We start from the raw sequence: 18,938 nt of genomic DNA, 5'->3' as shown, positions 1-18,938 counted from the left end.
TTCGGAAGTAGTCCACCGAAGTGGTGAAAGTCTTAAAGTGCCACTTCGGCTGAAGTGAAAGTTTCAGTTGAAGTGTTGGGTTCCATGTGTTTGGTTGAAAAGGGAAGTGTCAAATCACTAACTACTTTTTTTGTTTAATTAGTGGAAGTTAAAATTTAGAAAATGATGGAAATGAACTTCTACTCATCACTTCATCATGGGTGAGGTTACCATTTTGTGCTTGTTGGATTGAGCTTATAATTATTTAAAATTATAATTTTAAAAAATATTTTTTATAAACAATAAAAAATAATTAAATAATTAAAAAAACAATAACAGATAAAAATAAAAGATAAAAAATTAAAACAATAAAAAAATATTTTTTTATAAACAATAAAAAATAATTAATTAATTAAAAAAACAATAGCAGATAAAAATAAAGGATAAAAAAATAATAAAATAAAAGATAAAAAATGATAAAAACGATAAAAGATAAAAAAAGGATAAAAAAATAAAAGATTAAAAAAATAAAAAATAAAAAATAAACCATAGAAAAATAAAATAAATAAAATGGGTGATTTTAATCACCCATGTGCAACCACGTGGCGAAAGTGAAACACCGAAGTCCCACTTCGGCCAAAATTTTCTCGAAGTCAAAGAGTGAAGTGGAAAGTTTTGGAAGTGACAACTTCCGTACTTTGGCCTCCACTTCAGTGAACCAAACAAGTGGAAGTGTCACATCAACTCCCACTTCCGTCACTTCGGTCTCCACTTCGGCGAACCAAACACGCCCTTAATGTCATTCTTCTCTCCCTTGACTGCTGCAACTCCAACCACTTGACCCCGGACTTGCTCCTCTCTGACTGCCTCGCCGCCATCAACTTAATCAAGGATTTCAATCATCATATTGGCTGGCGGCACTCTGACACTATTCACTGCATCCATCAATTTTTACTGCTTTGGCCAGATCTCTTCATTGACCATATTAACCGAGATAGCAATGCTATTGCTGACCATCTTGTGCATCTCGGATGCCTGAATCCACAGCTTTCCCTATTTTTCCAGGGAAGAGACCGACCCAGATGGCTTGAAGACGCCTGTTCCAATTCCAACTTCTTCTTCTAATTTGGCTGAGTGATCTTGCTCTGGTGCTCTGTTTATCCTTTTAATGCTTTCTTCTTCTTCAGTTCTTGTAACTCCTACTTGCTAAAAAAGAAAAACATTGGAAGCACTATGTACTCCAAAACTTAGTGCAAACATTTTTTTGTAGTAAATTATTTAAATAGTTATTTAACTATTCATTCATTTTTATTTGAGTCATCAAATTACAAAAACTTTTCAACTGGATGTATCATAGATTCATATTTAATTGGGTTACCCAAAAATAAGGGTGTAGGTGACATGATTGTTGTGACATCTAGTTTGCAATTTTATGTTGGAATCCTTAGATGAGCTCTAATTGAAACAAAATATTCATTAAAAAAAATACAAAATGAAGTATTGATACGTAAAGTGTAATTTGGTCATGATTGTTAACCTACTGAGATATTTACTCCATATATTCCTATCATGGGTTTTTACCATTGTAGAATAAAAATGAATTACTCGAAAGACTGTTTCTTATGTCAAATAAAGCCTAGAGTTTGTGGAGTTTTGCTGAAGAGAGACAGACAATCTAGATGAGTCTTTTCTGACAAAGGAGTCAGGCTGGTGTAATCTCTCCTTATTAGACCATTCTATGGAAGACTCTCCATCTAGTAGTAAAAGGTCAACTTTCAGTGGTTTTATTTGTGTTTGTTTCTCTTTATATATATATATATATATATATATATATATATATATATATATATATATATATATTTGCACTTCCAGGATACTTTGTTTATATTTTGTTTTTTTTATTTGTTTATTCTTTTTGGTTTTTTTCAATGTTTAGATGTTGGACTTAGGGCTGCGATATAAGAAATCTCTTGAGTCATGAGTCAATGGTAGAACCAAAGTAAGACCAGAGTTAATCCGAAGTTAACTTAGATATGAATATAATATATATTTTTATAAGAGCGATGCTATTTTTATCGAATATATTTATCGAATATGTTTCCCGAATGACGTGGATGCCCAACTTGTCATCCACATCCTCATTCACTTCATTATTTTTTTATATAAACTTTAAATTTGATCTTTAAAGTTTTTTAAATACTTACAATTTTAAAAAATATTATAAAACTATATCTAAAATCATAAACCCAAATACTACAAAATCTATATCCTAAAAATCTAAAAATTTAAACCCTAAATAATAAATATTAAACCCTAAACCCCAAGCCTTAAACCCTAAATCCTATGCCCTAAACCCTAAATCCTGTGGGGGTTTGTGATTTTTAGTTTAGGATTTAGGGAGGGGTTTTCGGTTTATCATTTACATGGTTTATCTTTTACGATTAAATGTTTAAATTTAAGATTTTGATAATAAAAAGAAATTAATTTTTTTTAAAAAAAATATAAAGAAAGAATGACGTGGATGTTGATATGGATACCAACTTAACATCCACGAAACTTATTCGAGAAATTTATTCGGTAAAAATATCATTAATCTTTTTATAATTTAATTTTATATAAATATATAAGATATATTAAAACTACTATTTTTTATAATTTATAAATAACTGTTTAACATATTAAATAAAATCCAACGACAAACTAATATAATTTAAAATACAAACTCAAACAAATCATAATATTAAAAACTAAAAATAAAATTTATATATTATTTAGTATTGACTGGGTTCAACCCGGTATCTGGTTTAGTCAACTAAGTAGTTTTTCGTGTTGAGTTTTTTAATAATTTTGGTGACATGGTCGGGTTTAGTTAAATTGGGTCATCAGGTTAAACCGGATTTAAAACATTGGTTTTTTTAATTAATTATCTATCTTATAAAACATATATAAATATAATAAGTTAATTAATTAAAAATAATACGCAATATTATCTGATAGATTTTTTTCTAGTCAAATAAAGTCCAAAATAAATTAAAATAAATCATGATTGTAAAAATTTAAAAACCTAAAGGTCAGCCCAACAATCGTATAAAATAATGAGATTGACCGCGTAATTTGTATTTTTTTTTATCCCAAATCTTATTTCTTTGTTCAAATCCCTAACAGCATCACCATCCCATCATTCCCTCTCCCTTTGATCCCCAACCACCCCAAAATCATTCCCATTTCCCAACTCCCCGCCGGCGATGGAAGGCCGCGTCTCCTCCTCCCACCAGCCGGAGAACCCCAACTCCGGCGACCACCACCATGCCCCGCACGCCAACGTCAATGACAACTCCCAGCCCGCATCCCTTCCCCCCGGTATTCTCTTGCTCAGCTTAGGGCGGCGACGGATGGATTCTCCCGCCAGAACATCATCTCAGAAGGCGGCGTTAAAGTCCCGAGTTCCGTCTACAAGGGCCACCTTCGTTGCCGCCGCCGTCAAGAAGTTCTCCAAGGTCGCCTGGCCTGATGCCGAGCAGTTCAGGGTTCGTTCTTGTTTAACTTCTTGTTTCTTGGTGATCTTATTGTGGTTCTTGGTGAGAGATTTGGATTGCGATTGCAGTGGGAAAGTTGAGACACCGGCGATTGGATACTGCTGCGATGGGGATGAGCGGCTACTTGTGGCGGAGTTCATGCCTAATGATACGCTTGCCATTGCCAAGCATCGCTGTATGTTTTGCTCTCCCTTGTATTTCTTGTTTTTGATTTGGTTCTGTGCTGATTCTTTGTCATTTCTGTTTGATGCTCTGGGTTTGAATCTGTGTTTAAAAAGTAGTTGTAAGGATTGGTGGGCACGGGATTGGGCCCTGCCGTCCCCACCACTCATATACTTTTGTACCTGTTGCTTTATTCCTCTCCATCAGAAATAATTGGTAATTCTCCTTATTGCAACTTCAACATCAGAGTGGCCACCCATAAAACTAACATTAAATTCTTTTAGTAACAGCTGCTTCAATTCTTCATCATTTCCCACTACTATCTTTTCCTTCATTTTCAATTGTCCCTGTGACCTGGTGTAGTGAGGTTGTTGTCAGGATCCTGCTGTAATTGCTTAATTAATTGTAACAGTTAACTGTGAATTTTATTCTAAATTTCTGAATTTACTACTGAGACAGTCATGAGCACTGGATTCCTTGATAAGGCATCTGCCACTTTATTCTCAATTCCTTTCTCATGTAAGAGTTCAAAGTCATAACCCAGTAATTTGGGTAGCTATTTTTGTTGAATTGGAGTAACAATTCTTTGCTGTAAGTCTGTAAAATATATTTAAACTCTGGTGATAAGTTTTGATTTTAAAATGTCTTCCCAACAAGTATGGCCTCTAATGAACAAAACTATGGCCAACATCTCCTTTTCATAGGTAGATAAGGTCTTATGTTGCTTTGGCGGAGCTTTGCTTGAGTAAACTATTGGTCTGCCTTATTGCATTAACACAGCTCCAACTCCATTTTCATTGGCATCAGTTTCAACAGTGAATTTAATATCAAAATCTGGCAATGCCAAAAGGAGAGCATTAGTCATTAGTTCTTAAGCTCTTCAAAAGTTGTGATACTTTCCTGACTCCATTTGAAATTTTTCCTTAGCATATTGGCCAGTGGTTTAGATATAATTCCAAAACATCTAATAAACCTCCTGGAATACCCTGCCAGCCCCAAAAGCCCTCTCACTTCCTTTACTGACTTAGGTGTAGGCCAAGACAGTATTCATTCTACTTTTTGTTTATCCTTTTCCACACCATCCTTACTAATTGTATGCCCATTGTAGTCAATTTTTCTTTTTGCAAATGAACACTTCTTTAGCACTTAATAGATGAAGTGGTATTGTCTTGAATACTATCTCTAAAGGTGCGTTTGATACGCAGCTAAGTACAGCATAAGCAGTACAAAACATAACAAGCAGTTGTAGTACAACACAACTATTTGTCTTGTATCAGATTTGATATTTTATGGATAGCTTCTCGAGTACTAAAAAAAAATATTATAAAGTTACTTCTAATACCCTTTGTACTATCTTATGTTTGTTTTACAATAAACAACTTTACAACAAGCTCTCGTTTTCAATATTTTAATTAATTTTTTTTATAATTAATCAACTTAGTGAATCAGAATTATATTTTTTTTAAATTTTCAAAATATATGCAAAATTAATTTCTTGTTAAAAAATACATGATAAATTCGGTTAATATATCAATCGGCCAAATAATATTATTTTTTATATGAAATTGCTAATATGTTTGATATGTCTATGAAAATCATATCTATGATTGAAGAATATAAGATATAAAAAGATTTATATTTATTTTTATACAATTTAAATTTTTAATTTTTGGATAGAAATATTAAAAAAAATTATGTTAATTTTTATGATTTAAAATGTTAATTTTAAGATATCGATCTTACATTAAAAAAAATTGTATATTATTTAAATTGTAATGAAAACATAAATAGCATTAGGAAAACTATAAAATATAGTAATATAACTCAAAATCCATCATAAATATAATTAAATCCCTTGTTTATTAAGTTATTGAATGAAATAGATAAAAACTTATAAGCTTAACATGTGCTTTTTCAGCGTGAATCCTTAACCGATATCTCTAGAGTCCCTGGAAACCCTAAAATTTCAAAAAGACCCCAAAATTTGAGAGAAACGAGAGAGGAAAAAAATAGAAGAGAGAAAAACAGGAGGAAAGGGAGAGGAAGAGGGAGAAATGGACTATGAAGATGAGGAAGGGCATCCAGGGGAAGAGAAAGAGGTGCAAGGTCGGGGACTTGATGAACGTTGTGGGATGTGATATACATGATTGTAATTTTTATTCTTTATTAAGGGTAATTTAGTCTTTATATGCGTTGTACCACTATAAAATTTTTGTACCGAGGTTTTGGTGGTACAAAAATTTTAACTACTACTGTTGTACTCTGACATCCTCTTGTGTTATACTCTCAACTTTTTAACAAACCAAACAAAGAACAAGAGAAGTTGTGCGGTGTTGTACCTCAAAATTTTGCGTATCAAATGAAACCTAAGTGACTTATATGTAAATTTCAAGTTTTGCTATATACCAAAATGTCATAAGAAAAAACTAACACAAACTTCCTTAGAAAAGGTTTGAAAATGTCATTCATTAATCTCTGAAATGCAGATGGGGCATTAGTCAAACCAAAAGGCATGACTAAGAACTCATGATGTTCATCATGAGTTCTAAAAGCAGTCTTATATCCTCTTGATTCATTCTGATTTGATGGTAACCAGACTGCAGATCCAACATAGAAAAATACTCAAACTCCATTCAATTCATCCACTTACTCCTAAATTAAGGGAATTGGAAATTTATCTTTAGTCTTTTTATTAAGAGCTCTATAATTCACACATAGATGCCAATTACTGTCTTTTTTTTCCTTACCAACATCACAGGATATGAACGTGGACTTGAGCTGGGGCTAATAATTACTTTTTCCAGCATTTCAGACATCAATCCCTCCAATATATATTTTTGGAATGCAAGGTATCTATAAGGCCTTACACAAGTTGGATTTGTTCCCACCATCAAAACAATGTTCTGATCGCAGCTTCTAATAGGATGTAATGACTGCATTTCACAGAAAACTTTTCATATTTCAACAACAATTGTTCCAACTCTTCCTTCTGTTCTGGATTATAGGGATTTCACTGATCAATTTCTTCGTGTCTGTAATGTTCAGCAGTTGCAATAGCCTGTAAAGAACAAAGCTGCACCTTACATAACTCTGCTGGCAACTATAGTGCCTTAATCAAAGATTTCCCTTGCATCAATTGAAGTTTAGGCAAAGGAGATCTTCTTAAAACCACTTTTTTCTTGCCAATAAAGAACTCCATTCTTAACTGCTTAAAATCCCATATGATAGGGCACAGAAACACCAGCCACTGAATTTCTAGGACCATCTGACAACCCTTCAAAGGCAAGACCAGGAAACCACCTTTTAAATTCATGCTCATGCATCTTCTGACTCAACCCAACACACATTTTATCACACTGAAGTTTATTTCCATCAGCTACTACCACAGTCACAGGAGAACTAGAAACAGCTTTACACCCCAATTTCTCCACTGTAAACATATCGATGAAATTTCTCCACTAGAAACCAGAGCATTCAAAAAAATTACTGGTGATATCATTTCTGGCTCACTACTTTCAGTTTCAGTAATATTTCCCTCATCTTCACTAACATCAATTTCTGTATTCTCATCTCTATACAACTCTACCTTGTAGAGTTGTTTCTTTTTACATTAATGGCCTGGAGTATATCTTTCATCACACTAAAAGCACAGACCTTTACCTCTTTTTTCATCAATCTCCTCCCTGCTAGTTAACTGCTTATATGGTCTGTTAGGACTTCCATTCATATTGAAGCTGTTGGTCTTGTTATAAGAATTTTGTCTCAATTCCTGTTGACACTTGGGCATGGGTAACAAACGTGCTGAACTAACTTTTTTTTGCATCATTTTTTTTTATAGTAAATTCTCAACCATTAGTTCCTGCGATTTAGCTAGAGTAATAGCTTGTTGCAAGTTTCTAGGAGCAAACATCCTAACAGGGTATTGAATCTCCTCCTTCAAACCACTAAGGAAGCAACTCACAGTGTACTCCTCCAAGAGCTGAGCTCTATTAAGAATGCCATCAAACTTATCTAGATAAGCTTGTACTGAACCAGTTCGCTTGATATTCATAGGCTCTGCCATGGGATCACTATCCAACTTATCACCGAATCTAATATTTAATGCATGCATATACTCAATCCACCCTGGTGTCTCCTACTTGTCCTGTTTTTCATGAAATTTTGATGCCATTGTAGGGTTTTACCCTGAGTGCAAGGATGCAATTTTGATCTTTGCATCATCTGGAGTGTCATCATATTCAAGTAACTGATCGCATTTATACAACCAATCTCCAAGATTCTTTTTACAGAACTCAGGGAACTCCAATCTACTTAATTTTGACTGAATTAACCTATTGATCTATCTCCGATCTAACAAAAGGTGAAACATTTCCCGAAATTTGAGAGCTAATCATTGTTTTCAACTTCAGAAGCAAGGATCCTACCTCCTCCATGTCTTTACGTTGTCTTTATCTGATTTCTTGAATTTCTATATCTTGTTTCTAAATCTGATCTCTGAGAAGACTCTTCAAACTGCTTCAGTTGTTGCCCTTTAGTTTCCATGAATCGATTGTCTCCACCTTTGCAAAGAAAATTGCTGAATTCTCCTACAAGATTTGAACTCTCTGATACCGATATTGATACACTTCACACAAGCAATCAAGCTAAAATAGAGCATCAACACAAATGGAAGAAAAATTTCATTGATGAGCAAGATTACAAAGAAATCCTGGAGACTAGAGAGCAAGAAGATTCAGTAGAGAAGAACAAGAAGATTTAATAGAGAAGTACCCTAGCACTTCCTCACTCTCAGCTTCAGCAAGTCTGTTTAGACACATTAGCACTTTGGAGATTACCTCACTGGTCTTTTCTCCTTTTGTCATTGAATTAACGACCGAGGGTAACTTATGCAATTGTACTAACGTATAAGATACTCATTCTTTATTTTATTCGGCTCAATCCTTTTTTAGTAAAAGATTGGGCCGAGTTTAATTATAATTAGGAGAACAAACAAGAATTACCAAATTCTTTTTCTCTTCATCTAACATGTCTATAAGTCTAGTGTATCTACTGGTCTAGTTTATCTACTGCGTCAAATTCGAATTTGATCTCCTTTCATACCATGCCTTTCCTATCCTTGGTTCCAAATTTTAATAATTGAGGGTAACTTATGTAATTGTATTGACACCTTAGCTGGTTAGAATTACCTCCTTGCCCTTTTCTCTCTTTGAACTTTAATAACAAAGGTACTTTATGACCCAGTGTTCTCATTGTTTAACTTCATTCAGGATGTCTAGTATGGCATCAAAAATAGGATGGAAGCTGTCCAAGCTTCAAGCTTACATGGGTCAGATAGCTCCTCTAATTTCCTTCATTGGAAAGGACTTTCAAGTGAAGATCAGCCCATCTGGTTACATAGAGAATGACATGGCAGACACCTTTCACTTTTGTGCTGCTTGAACAGGTTTGGTGTAATAGTACACTCGGCAAATCTTTTTGTACTCATATTATACCCTACTTTCATTATGTAATATTATAAAATAAGATTTTCTGCTACTACTATTTGCAACTTTGAGAGGAGGTGGTATTTGCGTCTCCTTAAGCCAACAAAATCTTGACCTTTGGCACACGTAATTTCCACTTTGGTTATAATGCTACTCTAGTATAGCCCTATATTTGTTATGTTCTCAGTTTTAACCACAATCTACATGTTAGACTCTTGAATAATATCCCAATTGCCTATTTTTTTATTTAAAAATTGAAAATCAAGAATTCCCCCTTTTCTCCTCTCATAAATCACCTCTGTGTGGTATTCCCTGTCTTCCATACATCTTTCCTTCCCTATTGTAGATTTAACCCTATAGTAAGCTGCTCCTAGCTCTTTCATTGCTTTTTAGCCCTTAGTATTACCAATGGTACAAATAGAATATTTTCAACAGTCTTCCAGCTTGGTTCGGAATTAACCACAAGTAGCAGAAAGTGGGAACAAGATGCCATGTATTTCTTAAAAAACTAGTCGATTATTTTCAATAATTTATTGCGAAGCTTGAAAACCCTGTAAGGAAATGTAGCTTATCAGTTAATATCCTGCTTGCAATTAGACTTGCTTTGGTGTGTTGATGGTATGTCTTTTTGCTTGTTGTGTCTTCAATTTTATTTGCATTTTCATAAATTTACTTGTGCTTCTTCATGTTAGATTATTTATTGATATTGATAAGGGCAAGTTCCATGGTCATATTGTACAAATTTTCCATGTATCTTTATTTCATCATGTTTTAAGATATTAAATGATTTCTTCGTTATTTCTGTAGTTGAAAATCAGTCCATGAAATGGGCTAAACGCTTTAGAGCCGCATACTATATAGCAGGCCTTGGAATATTGCAGCAGTGAAGGATGGACTGTGTATCATGATCTGCATTCAAACAGAGTTCTCTTTGACAAGGTCATGTTTAGTAAATATTTTTATAAGAACTAAATTTTTTTGTAATACTAATGAACTGATTTATAAAGCAAGCAATCTTTATTACTTTCTCTTCAAATATTACACTGTAATTGCCATGAGAAACAAAAGTGAAATATTAGTCATGGTTATCTTCGCTAAATATCTATTTCATTACAAATATTACATAGAAACCAAACGTGTTTTGTTCCCTTGATTCAACTTGATAGGTTGAGAGACACAGAAACTTATATTACGGATTCATATATATGTGTACCACCAGTAGCTGTTTTGGACTATCAATTACTCTAATGCACATTATCGTTAAGTTTATTTTAGGTGGCCTTATCGCAAAAATCAATTAGTCATGCTCAAATACTATGTTAGATGTATCAAACATATTATGTAGGTTTCATTCAACCTAAAAGCTTAAACTGATAGGATAGGTCTTAAGAGGCTGAGATTGGCTTAATTGATGTGGGACTATTAGGTGCTCTAATTATATTATCAACACACTGATAACTGTTTCCCTAGTTTGATGACAAAGTTATTTAAATTGTTTCTATAATTTTGCTTATCGTAAGAATGCTCCACTATTTTAAGCAATCGCATGACTTTCTGTTTGTTGCTATGCTATGACAATTATAAGTTTGCTTGCTGGGTGATAAATACATATTTATTATGACTATTTTTTTTCATGTTTTTGTTAAAGAGCCCATTACTATATAGCCCATTTTAGCCTTTTACTTCTTGTGTCTATATATACTTGTATACACATCACTACATGAACATCACTCTTCATATCATTCTTCCTCTCTTCATTCTCTCTATATTCCATATAGCCTTATTCTAACAGTTTTAAATGGGAAAGTTGGAACTTATAAATGGGTATTGCTGAATTTAGGTTGGGTTGTTCATTTGAAATCCTTAATTTTTTTGCTACTGCAGTGCTTGTGCTTTTTAAACAAAAGAACTAAGAAATTCTTGTAAACATGATGCATGATCTTCTTAGATGTCATTTTCCATGGTAATTTGAAAGTTTGTTGACATTTTGTTCTTTCGCAGAATGACAATCCTTGTCTTTCTTGCTTCGTTCTTGTGAAAAATAGCAGGGATGGTAGAAGTTGCGGCACTAACCTCGCTTACACTCCTCCAGAGTTCTTAAGAACTGGTACTGACCTAGATTGTCTGCATCTTTAACCATGTTATAGTTGTCTGCATGTACTTTGATTCTCTTTTAGTAAGAAAATATGATTAAGTAGCTGGGTTTGTATTTTAATTAAATCTTCCATTCAAAAAATCTTAGCCAATTAATTGTGTGAAATTACTGTAATTTCTTTTCTTTTTCTAGGAAGGGTCACTCCTGAAAGCGTTATTTTCAGCTTTGGCACTGTGCTACGGGATCTACTGGGCGGAGGGCATATTCCACCAGGTCAGGTAAGTCTTTTATACATACCAGATCCCTCATACATTAATTAGTTTCTTCTTCTTTTCTTCTATTGATTCCCTTTTAGGCAGATTTTTTGCAATTTAAGCATAAAAGTGAATCAGCCATCAGTGCAATTCACTTGTCTATGAGTCAAAAGCATCATGACCGTACACACCTAAATTATCTTTTGCATTTCTGAAATTCTATTCGAAATAATTTGTGATCTATTTGTTATGATCATGTTTCATGTTTCCAGGCTCTAGGCATGATGGGTGGTGATGATATCCTCATCTTTCTGGATTCTCATTTGAAGTGAATATTTCATTGAAGAGGCTACTGCTTTGGTGCAACTTGCTTCTCAATGCTTGCAATATGAACCTAAGCACTGACCCACTATAGAAGAAGTTATTGCAACCCTCATACCAGTTCAAAGCAAAGCTGCGGTGAGGAACTTGTGATTTCATTTTTGATATGTCTATATATCTATGTTACTTGTGTGGCTTTCACATTTTCTTGTTGAGCAAGTTGTAAGCTTGCAGTTTCTAAATAAATTCAACTAGGACGTATGTGCTGTGATATCTATTCTATCATCTCTTGGAAAGCCAATCTCCTAACCTTTCCATTTTTTTTCATGAACTTAGTGACATTTTGATGTTTTGTGGCATTTGATGCAGGGACCATCTAATGCAAAGCTTGGGACTCTACTCTATAGAAGATGTTATTGCAACCCTCATACCAGTTCAAAGCAAAGCTGGGGTGAGCAACTCGTGATTTCATTTATGATAAATCTATATATCTATGCTACTTGTGTGGCTTTCACATTTTCTTGTTGAGCATGTTGTAAGCTTGCAGTTTCTAAATAAATTCAGCGAGGACGTATGTGCTGTGATATCTACCTTATCATCTCTTGGAAAGCCAATCTCCTAGCCTTTCCATTTTTTTCATGAACTTAGTGACATTTTAATGGTTTGTGGCATTTGATGCAGGGACTATCTAATGCGAGAGCTTTGGGATTCAGAAGCAAGATAAAACCTCACAGCCATTTATCGGCTTCTGGTTTCCATACAGTACAAATACGATGAAGGAAGCAGGGAGGTATATATTATTCTTAGTTGTCTACCTTAAATTCTCATTTTATTGTGGAGCCATTAAGAATTAATAGACAAAAAAGACAGTGGGAAAAAGTAAACCTCAACATATGAGTTCAGTTACAGAATTGATTTTCACACTATTAAACTGGGAAAAATCATGCTGATATAAATTGTCTTGTTATTCAATTATATTCTAGCAATAACAATTTTAAGTTTTAATAATAAAGTATCTGCTAGTAACATGAACTGACACACATGAACCTCACTTACTGAAATATACGTATCATATGCCATCAGCAGTTTGATTTTCTCCTTACTTGTTGAACAAAGCGATTGCACTAGAGGACCAAAGGCTGATGAATACCCGACGAAGCACTTTACCATTCTCCGCACAAGATATACAGCATCATGTTTCCACATTTGCAATAAGCCAAAAATCAGAGTGAATTTTTGCATCAGAAACACATATTACTACATTGATGATTACATTGATGATGAATCATTTTTGTGTTTTTTCTTTGTTGGCGTGTATAGTGTGAATATGAATATCAAAATTTTGAGCCACTTTATATCTTTAGCTATCCTACATAGAGTTCAGCTCATGTTGATAATGGTAAGAAAAAAAGATGATTAGGTAGTTCAAATTTCAATTGAAATTTAATGTGAAACATATTGTTTTGTTGTTCTTTACCAATGTTGGCACATGAAACTTGAGCTTCCATTAAGTTTCTTTGAAAAACACAATCCTTCAGAGAAGCAAAATAAACTTGCCTTGGAATCTCTCTCAGCTTCCAACTGTGTCCGGTTGCTAGAAGCAGGCAAGTCTGAGCTGAAGAGTTTCTGGTGGTCATGGTGATGCTTTGGATAAGCTGAAATCCTCTGTTACTGAATTCTTCAAGATTATGAGGAAGCCAAGTACTGAGCTGAGTGTTGCTTCTTCAATTCCCTCTACAGTAAATTTCTGCGTCCGATGGGTATACCTGTATCCGTTCCTGGTCAAATAAAATATTACCCTTTTTGACCAGGTACGAGTATGAGTAAGAGTATGTATGTACCCGTACATGTATATATATATATATATTTATTAAGTTAAACATTTACCCACAATTTACTCAAAATTCATTTTTATGGTGATTAATTTGAAAATAATAGTTTAAATTTTTTTTTAATATATTATTTTGAATTTTATTTTGTTTTTATATTTATATTTGATAGAGCATATTGTTATCAAAATTGAAATTTGAATTTATATTAAAAATCATAATTAAATTAAAAAAAATAAAAATTAATAAATATAAAAAAAATTAACGTCACAATAATTTATTTTATAAATTATAAGAATTGGAAAATAAGATGCTAATAAAAAATCAATTGGATATAATAATTTACAAATTTATAATAATTATTTAATTTACAATTGCATTTCTATTCAAAATTTTACTAGATATTTATAAAATTGAAACTATATAAAATATAAACAGTAGATACATAAAAATTTAAAACAAAAAACAAGATAATTAAACATAAATAAATAAATAAAAAGTAGAGTTATAATTGAGTCCTAAATGGATGCCAATGAAAATCAATCAACTTGTTATTTTATATAAATCAAATTGTTACATATAATTATTTTTATGATTATTTAATTCAAAATAATCGGGTAAGTGGGTACTCTATAGATAAAGGTACAATTCTTCCCCCTCTTTTTGACATATCCTACCCATGTTTTATCTGTTGCCATCTCTACTCATAATGGCTACTCTTTCGTCAAAGTTATGTTCGTCTGCTGTGCTTATTTTGTTAGTTTGCCTGTCTGCCTATCTCTTGTTGTTCTCTCAGCCTCTACCTCTATTTGTTATTGTTTGTTCATTTCTTCCTTTTAATACTATTAGCTACCTAATATAGATTTTTTTTCTTAAAAAAAAAATAAATACTTCTCTTCATTTTGTTTTCTTCTTTACACAATTGGTTGCAGTCCTGTAACTCCTAATAGCCTGAAAACTCCTCCAGAGAAGCAAAATAAACCTGCATTAGAATCTCTCAGCTTCCAGCTGTGTTTGGTTAATATATATTTATTAAGCTAAATATTTACCCACAATTTACCCAAAATCCATTTTCATAAGGATTAATTTGAAAATAATAGTTTAATTTTTTTTAATATATTATTTTGAATTTTATTTAATTTTTATATTTATATTTGATAGAGCATAATATTATCAAATTGAATTTTGGATTTATATTATGAATCATAATTAAATTTTAAAAAAATTTAAAATTATAAAACAAATATTAAAAAATAACGTTATAATAATTTATTTTATAAATTATAAGAATGGGAAAATAAGATGCTAATAAAAAAATCAATTGGATATATAAATTAATCAATTAATTTACAATTTTATGAGAACTACTTAACTTACAATTGCAATTCTTCAAAATCTCACTAGACATCTATAAAATTCGAAACTATATAAAATATAAATAGTAGATATATGAAAAAATTTAAAACAAAAACCAAGATACTTAAACATAAACAAAAAAAAAAGGCGGAGTTATCATTGAGTCTTAAATGGATGTCAATGAAAATCAATCAACTTGTTATTTTATATAAATCAAATTGTTACATATAATTTTTATGTGATTATATAATTTAAGATAATCGAGGAAGCGGGTACCCAACTGGTAAGGGTAAGTGTATGATTTTTTCCCTTGGAAGGTATGAGTACATGGTACGGGTTATGAGTAAGGATAAGGGTTTTGACATATCCTACCCACACCCTACCTATTGCCATCTCTACTCATAATGACTACTCTTTTGTCTAATTTTTGTTCTGTCTGTTTGTTGTGTCTATTTTGTTAGTCTATCTGTCTATTTGTCTCTTCCTATTCTCCTAGCCTCTACCTCTATTTGTTGTTCTTTGTTCCTTTCTACTTTTTAATAATATTAGCTACTTAGAATAGATTGTTTTTTTTAAAAAAAAAAAAAATGCTTTTCTTCACCTTGTTGTTGTAACCTCTAACCTCAATTCAGTCATAAACTCCTTCTTTTTCACCCCAACTAGATCTTCTGTGAGATCTTAAGCTTTGCATAAGGTTGAAATAAAGGCAAAACCATTGCCATCAATTTAAAATCACAAACACAGCAAAATTCCCATACTTCAAAAGGGAACCTATAAACAAAAAAATAAATTTAGAACATAACCAATAAGAAGTTTAAAAACAATTCTGTACATGCTATACCTCATAAAGTACCCATATTCAGCAATAATATAGAGGTTATTACAATTGAGAAACCAATCATCTAGCTATGCTTTTTGTTGGCCACTAACTAAAAATAGTATAGTGTTGTCACCTCAGAGTGAGGGAATTGAGAATATCTACTATATATATATATTAGATCCTTTTTGATTCTACATGTTTTTTGAAGCAACATTTTTGGCAAATGTTACTGAAAACTAATAAAATAGTTTTGGTAGAATACCTTATTTAGTCTCTCTTATATAGTCGATCATCTTTTTGGTCCTACTATATGTTTTTGTCCTTTGAGGTCCCTCTATTTAAATATTTGAGAAATATAAATTCATAGGGCCTCTTGAGGACAAATTATATTAGAGAGAGAACTTATATTTCCCAAATATTAAAATAGAGAATCTCTCGGGACAAATTATATTAGAGGACCAAAAGTGGCGAGTCCACTATATTAGAGGGACTAAATCAGATATTTTACCAGTAGTAATAAATATTGGTATACTTTTTTAACTGGAATCAAAAGTTTTACCTGGAATCAAAAAGTTGACAACATTCCCTTGAAAGCGGTCCTTGCAACACCTCTGCAAGTCTTCAACAAAGCTTGTACACAAGTAACTGAGGTCATATGTTGTAACAAATTCATGTTGTTTAACATGCCTCAAAAAATGTCTTTTAATTAAATCTACCATTTAATCTTAGCCAAGCAATTGTGTAAAATTACTGTCGTCTTTTTGTTTTAAGGAAGGGTTACTCCTAAAAGAGTTATTTTCAGCTTTGGCATTGTGCTACTAGATCTATTAGGGTAGGGGAGCACATTCCACTTGGTCGAGTAAGGCTTTTTATACTTAATATCGGTGATTCCACATACTTAATATATATTTCCTTCATTTTTCCTCCCAATACTTGTGTGCACCTTTCTTCCCCATAATTTATATAATCTATTTTTGGTTAAAGTGAGATCCTATTTTTACCTTTCTCCCGATTTACAACATTACACCAATACGTTTTTCACCTAATATAAAGTAAAGGGTTAAACTAAAATAGTACATCCATACATCAAGTAATCATATTTTTATCATTATTCTTATTAAAGATACTAAAATTGATATACAACTATGGCAAAGCAAAGATATATTTTTATTCTCATAAACTTTAAAAATGATGAGTTAGCCAATTCATAATGTATCAGTTGGAGAATCCATCACTATAGTAGAGAGTTATGCATATATGATGTCACATTTAGGGATGGCAAAAACCGAACCGACCCGTTTCTTCCAACCCGATCCGCCCCATATTTAAGTTGGCGGGGTGGGTTTGGTTTTTCCATGCACCACCCGCCCTATTATTAATTTAACTTATTATAAATATTATATAGTGTAGGGGTAAATGAAATTTTTTAAAAAAAATTCAATAAATTTCTTATGAGCTTGTTTTTATAAGTATATGTATTATAAAAAAATATATTTTAAAAATATTTTTAGAAATTTTAGTTACTTATTTGTAACTATGAGCAGGGTAGGACGGGGTGGGGTGAGAGATTTATGAATAAAAAAAGAGATGGGCGGGGCAGGGCGGGGATGGTAAAGGCGTCCCCGCCCCACCCTACTCTATTGCCATTTGGGGCGGGGATGGTAGAGGCGTACTCCGCCCCGCCCCACCCTATTACCATTCCTAATCACATTGCTCTTTGAAGTTCACCAAGGAGGTTGGTTGTCCATCTTTCATTCTCCACTCACTCAAAAAAACCAAATTAAAACCCAATAACTTTTATTTAAATAAAACCCAAATTAATTATTATCAAAATCAAGACGTTTGCTATAACTAATCAAATATCCAAGCCATTACAAAGCAATGAAGCACAGTGGACGGTTATGATGCGATGCATGCTATATAATATTAACAATAACAATAGTCCCACATCGGCTATGAAAAGAAAGTGATGAGAAGCAGTGCCTATAAAAGGAAAGGTTGGAGAAGTTATGAGAGCATCTTTGCGCTTGGGGCAATGACGCAGCTAGTGAGGTTATAACCGAGGCGCGTCAATTGCTGGTTGAAAACTATTTCCAAACCCCCTCATTGGCCTGGGTTCAGCCCAGCGCCACTGAGAATTTCTGGAAGGGCTCCCTCCTAACCCAGGGTAAAGCCCATCAATACTTAAATTATCAAATCCATACTCTTCTCTATTAAGTAACTAGCGTTATAGGTTGCTGGTCAAAGCAGAAATTCTTATTGCATTTACAGCTATCTGTAATTGTGATTTTATTTGTTTCTTTGAAATTGTTAACTGAAACATTAACTACTACTAAATAGGGATGTATTTTACTGGAAGCATGGGCTACCAAATAGCGATGTATTTTACTGTTAATTTTTTATTGCAACTTATCAAAGTTTGTAAATTTTTTTAATTAATTATGAAATTTTAAAGTGGTATGAAGAAATTTTTTTAGACAAATAAATAAATATTACCGAGGAATTTAAAAAAAATAATAATTACATTTCAGAAAATTTTAAATTTAGATCAGGATAATTCAATTCTTTAACATGTTTGTCAATAAATCACATAATATTTTTTTGGTAAAAAAAAGCTTTCATGATTATTCTATTGATATTATCGGGAAGGATCCATTACCTTTATTTTGGAAAATAAAATAAAATAAGATTTTGATTATATATATATATATATATAAAAGATTGGTTAGACCTTTAAATTACAAATAAATGATCATATTTATCTTAGTAATTGATTTTTTTTAAAAAAAATATGAATGGTTAGGTGGTTTAAAAAAGTAAAAATCTACACAAGTTTCACCGGAGCAAGTGTGAGTATGGCTTTTGTATATAAGTGTTATGACTATCAACACATAATTACTACTCGTATTTTTAAAAATAAATAATTATTTATAATTCAAATTTTTCATCATTAGAGAGAAATTTTAATGATGATCCAAATATCAAAAATCACTCAATTGACTTATTGTAAAAGAAGTCAATAAAGGGTCAAAATGATCCTTTTCCATTCCATCCTACTGTTGTGTAACCGTTAATTCGTATTATTTTTTTAATCTTTATATTT

General features: G+C 32.3%; 1 non-coding gene and 1 pseudogene across 1 annotated transcript; both read left to right on the top strand.

Moving 5' to 3' along the window:
• Positions 1-3,151: 3,151 nt before the first annotated feature.
• Positions 3,152-12,907, top strand: LOC120281421 (annotated as a pseudogene).
• Positions 12,908-17,852: 4,945 nt separating this feature from the next.
• LOC120281553 lies at positions 17,853-18,010 on the top strand. Its single transcript, XR_005542691.1, has one exon. It is a non-coding gene; the product is annotated as a U4 spliceosomal RNA (small nuclear RNA).
• The last annotated feature ends 928 nt before the right edge of the window (positions 18,011-18,938 follow it).

The sequence above is a fragment of the Dioscorea cayenensis genome, chromosome 17 (assembly GCF_009730915.1).
Source record: "Dioscorea cayenensis subsp. rotundata cultivar TDr96_F1 chromosome 17, TDr96_F1_v2_PseudoChromosome.rev07_lg8_w22 25.fasta, whole genome shotgun sequence".
In the NCBI taxonomy this organism is placed as follows: domain Eukaryota; kingdom Viridiplantae; phylum Streptophyta; class Magnoliopsida; order Dioscoreales; family Dioscoreaceae; genus Dioscorea; species Dioscorea cayenensis.
This window is presented reverse-complemented; position numbering and strand designations above follow the sequence as displayed.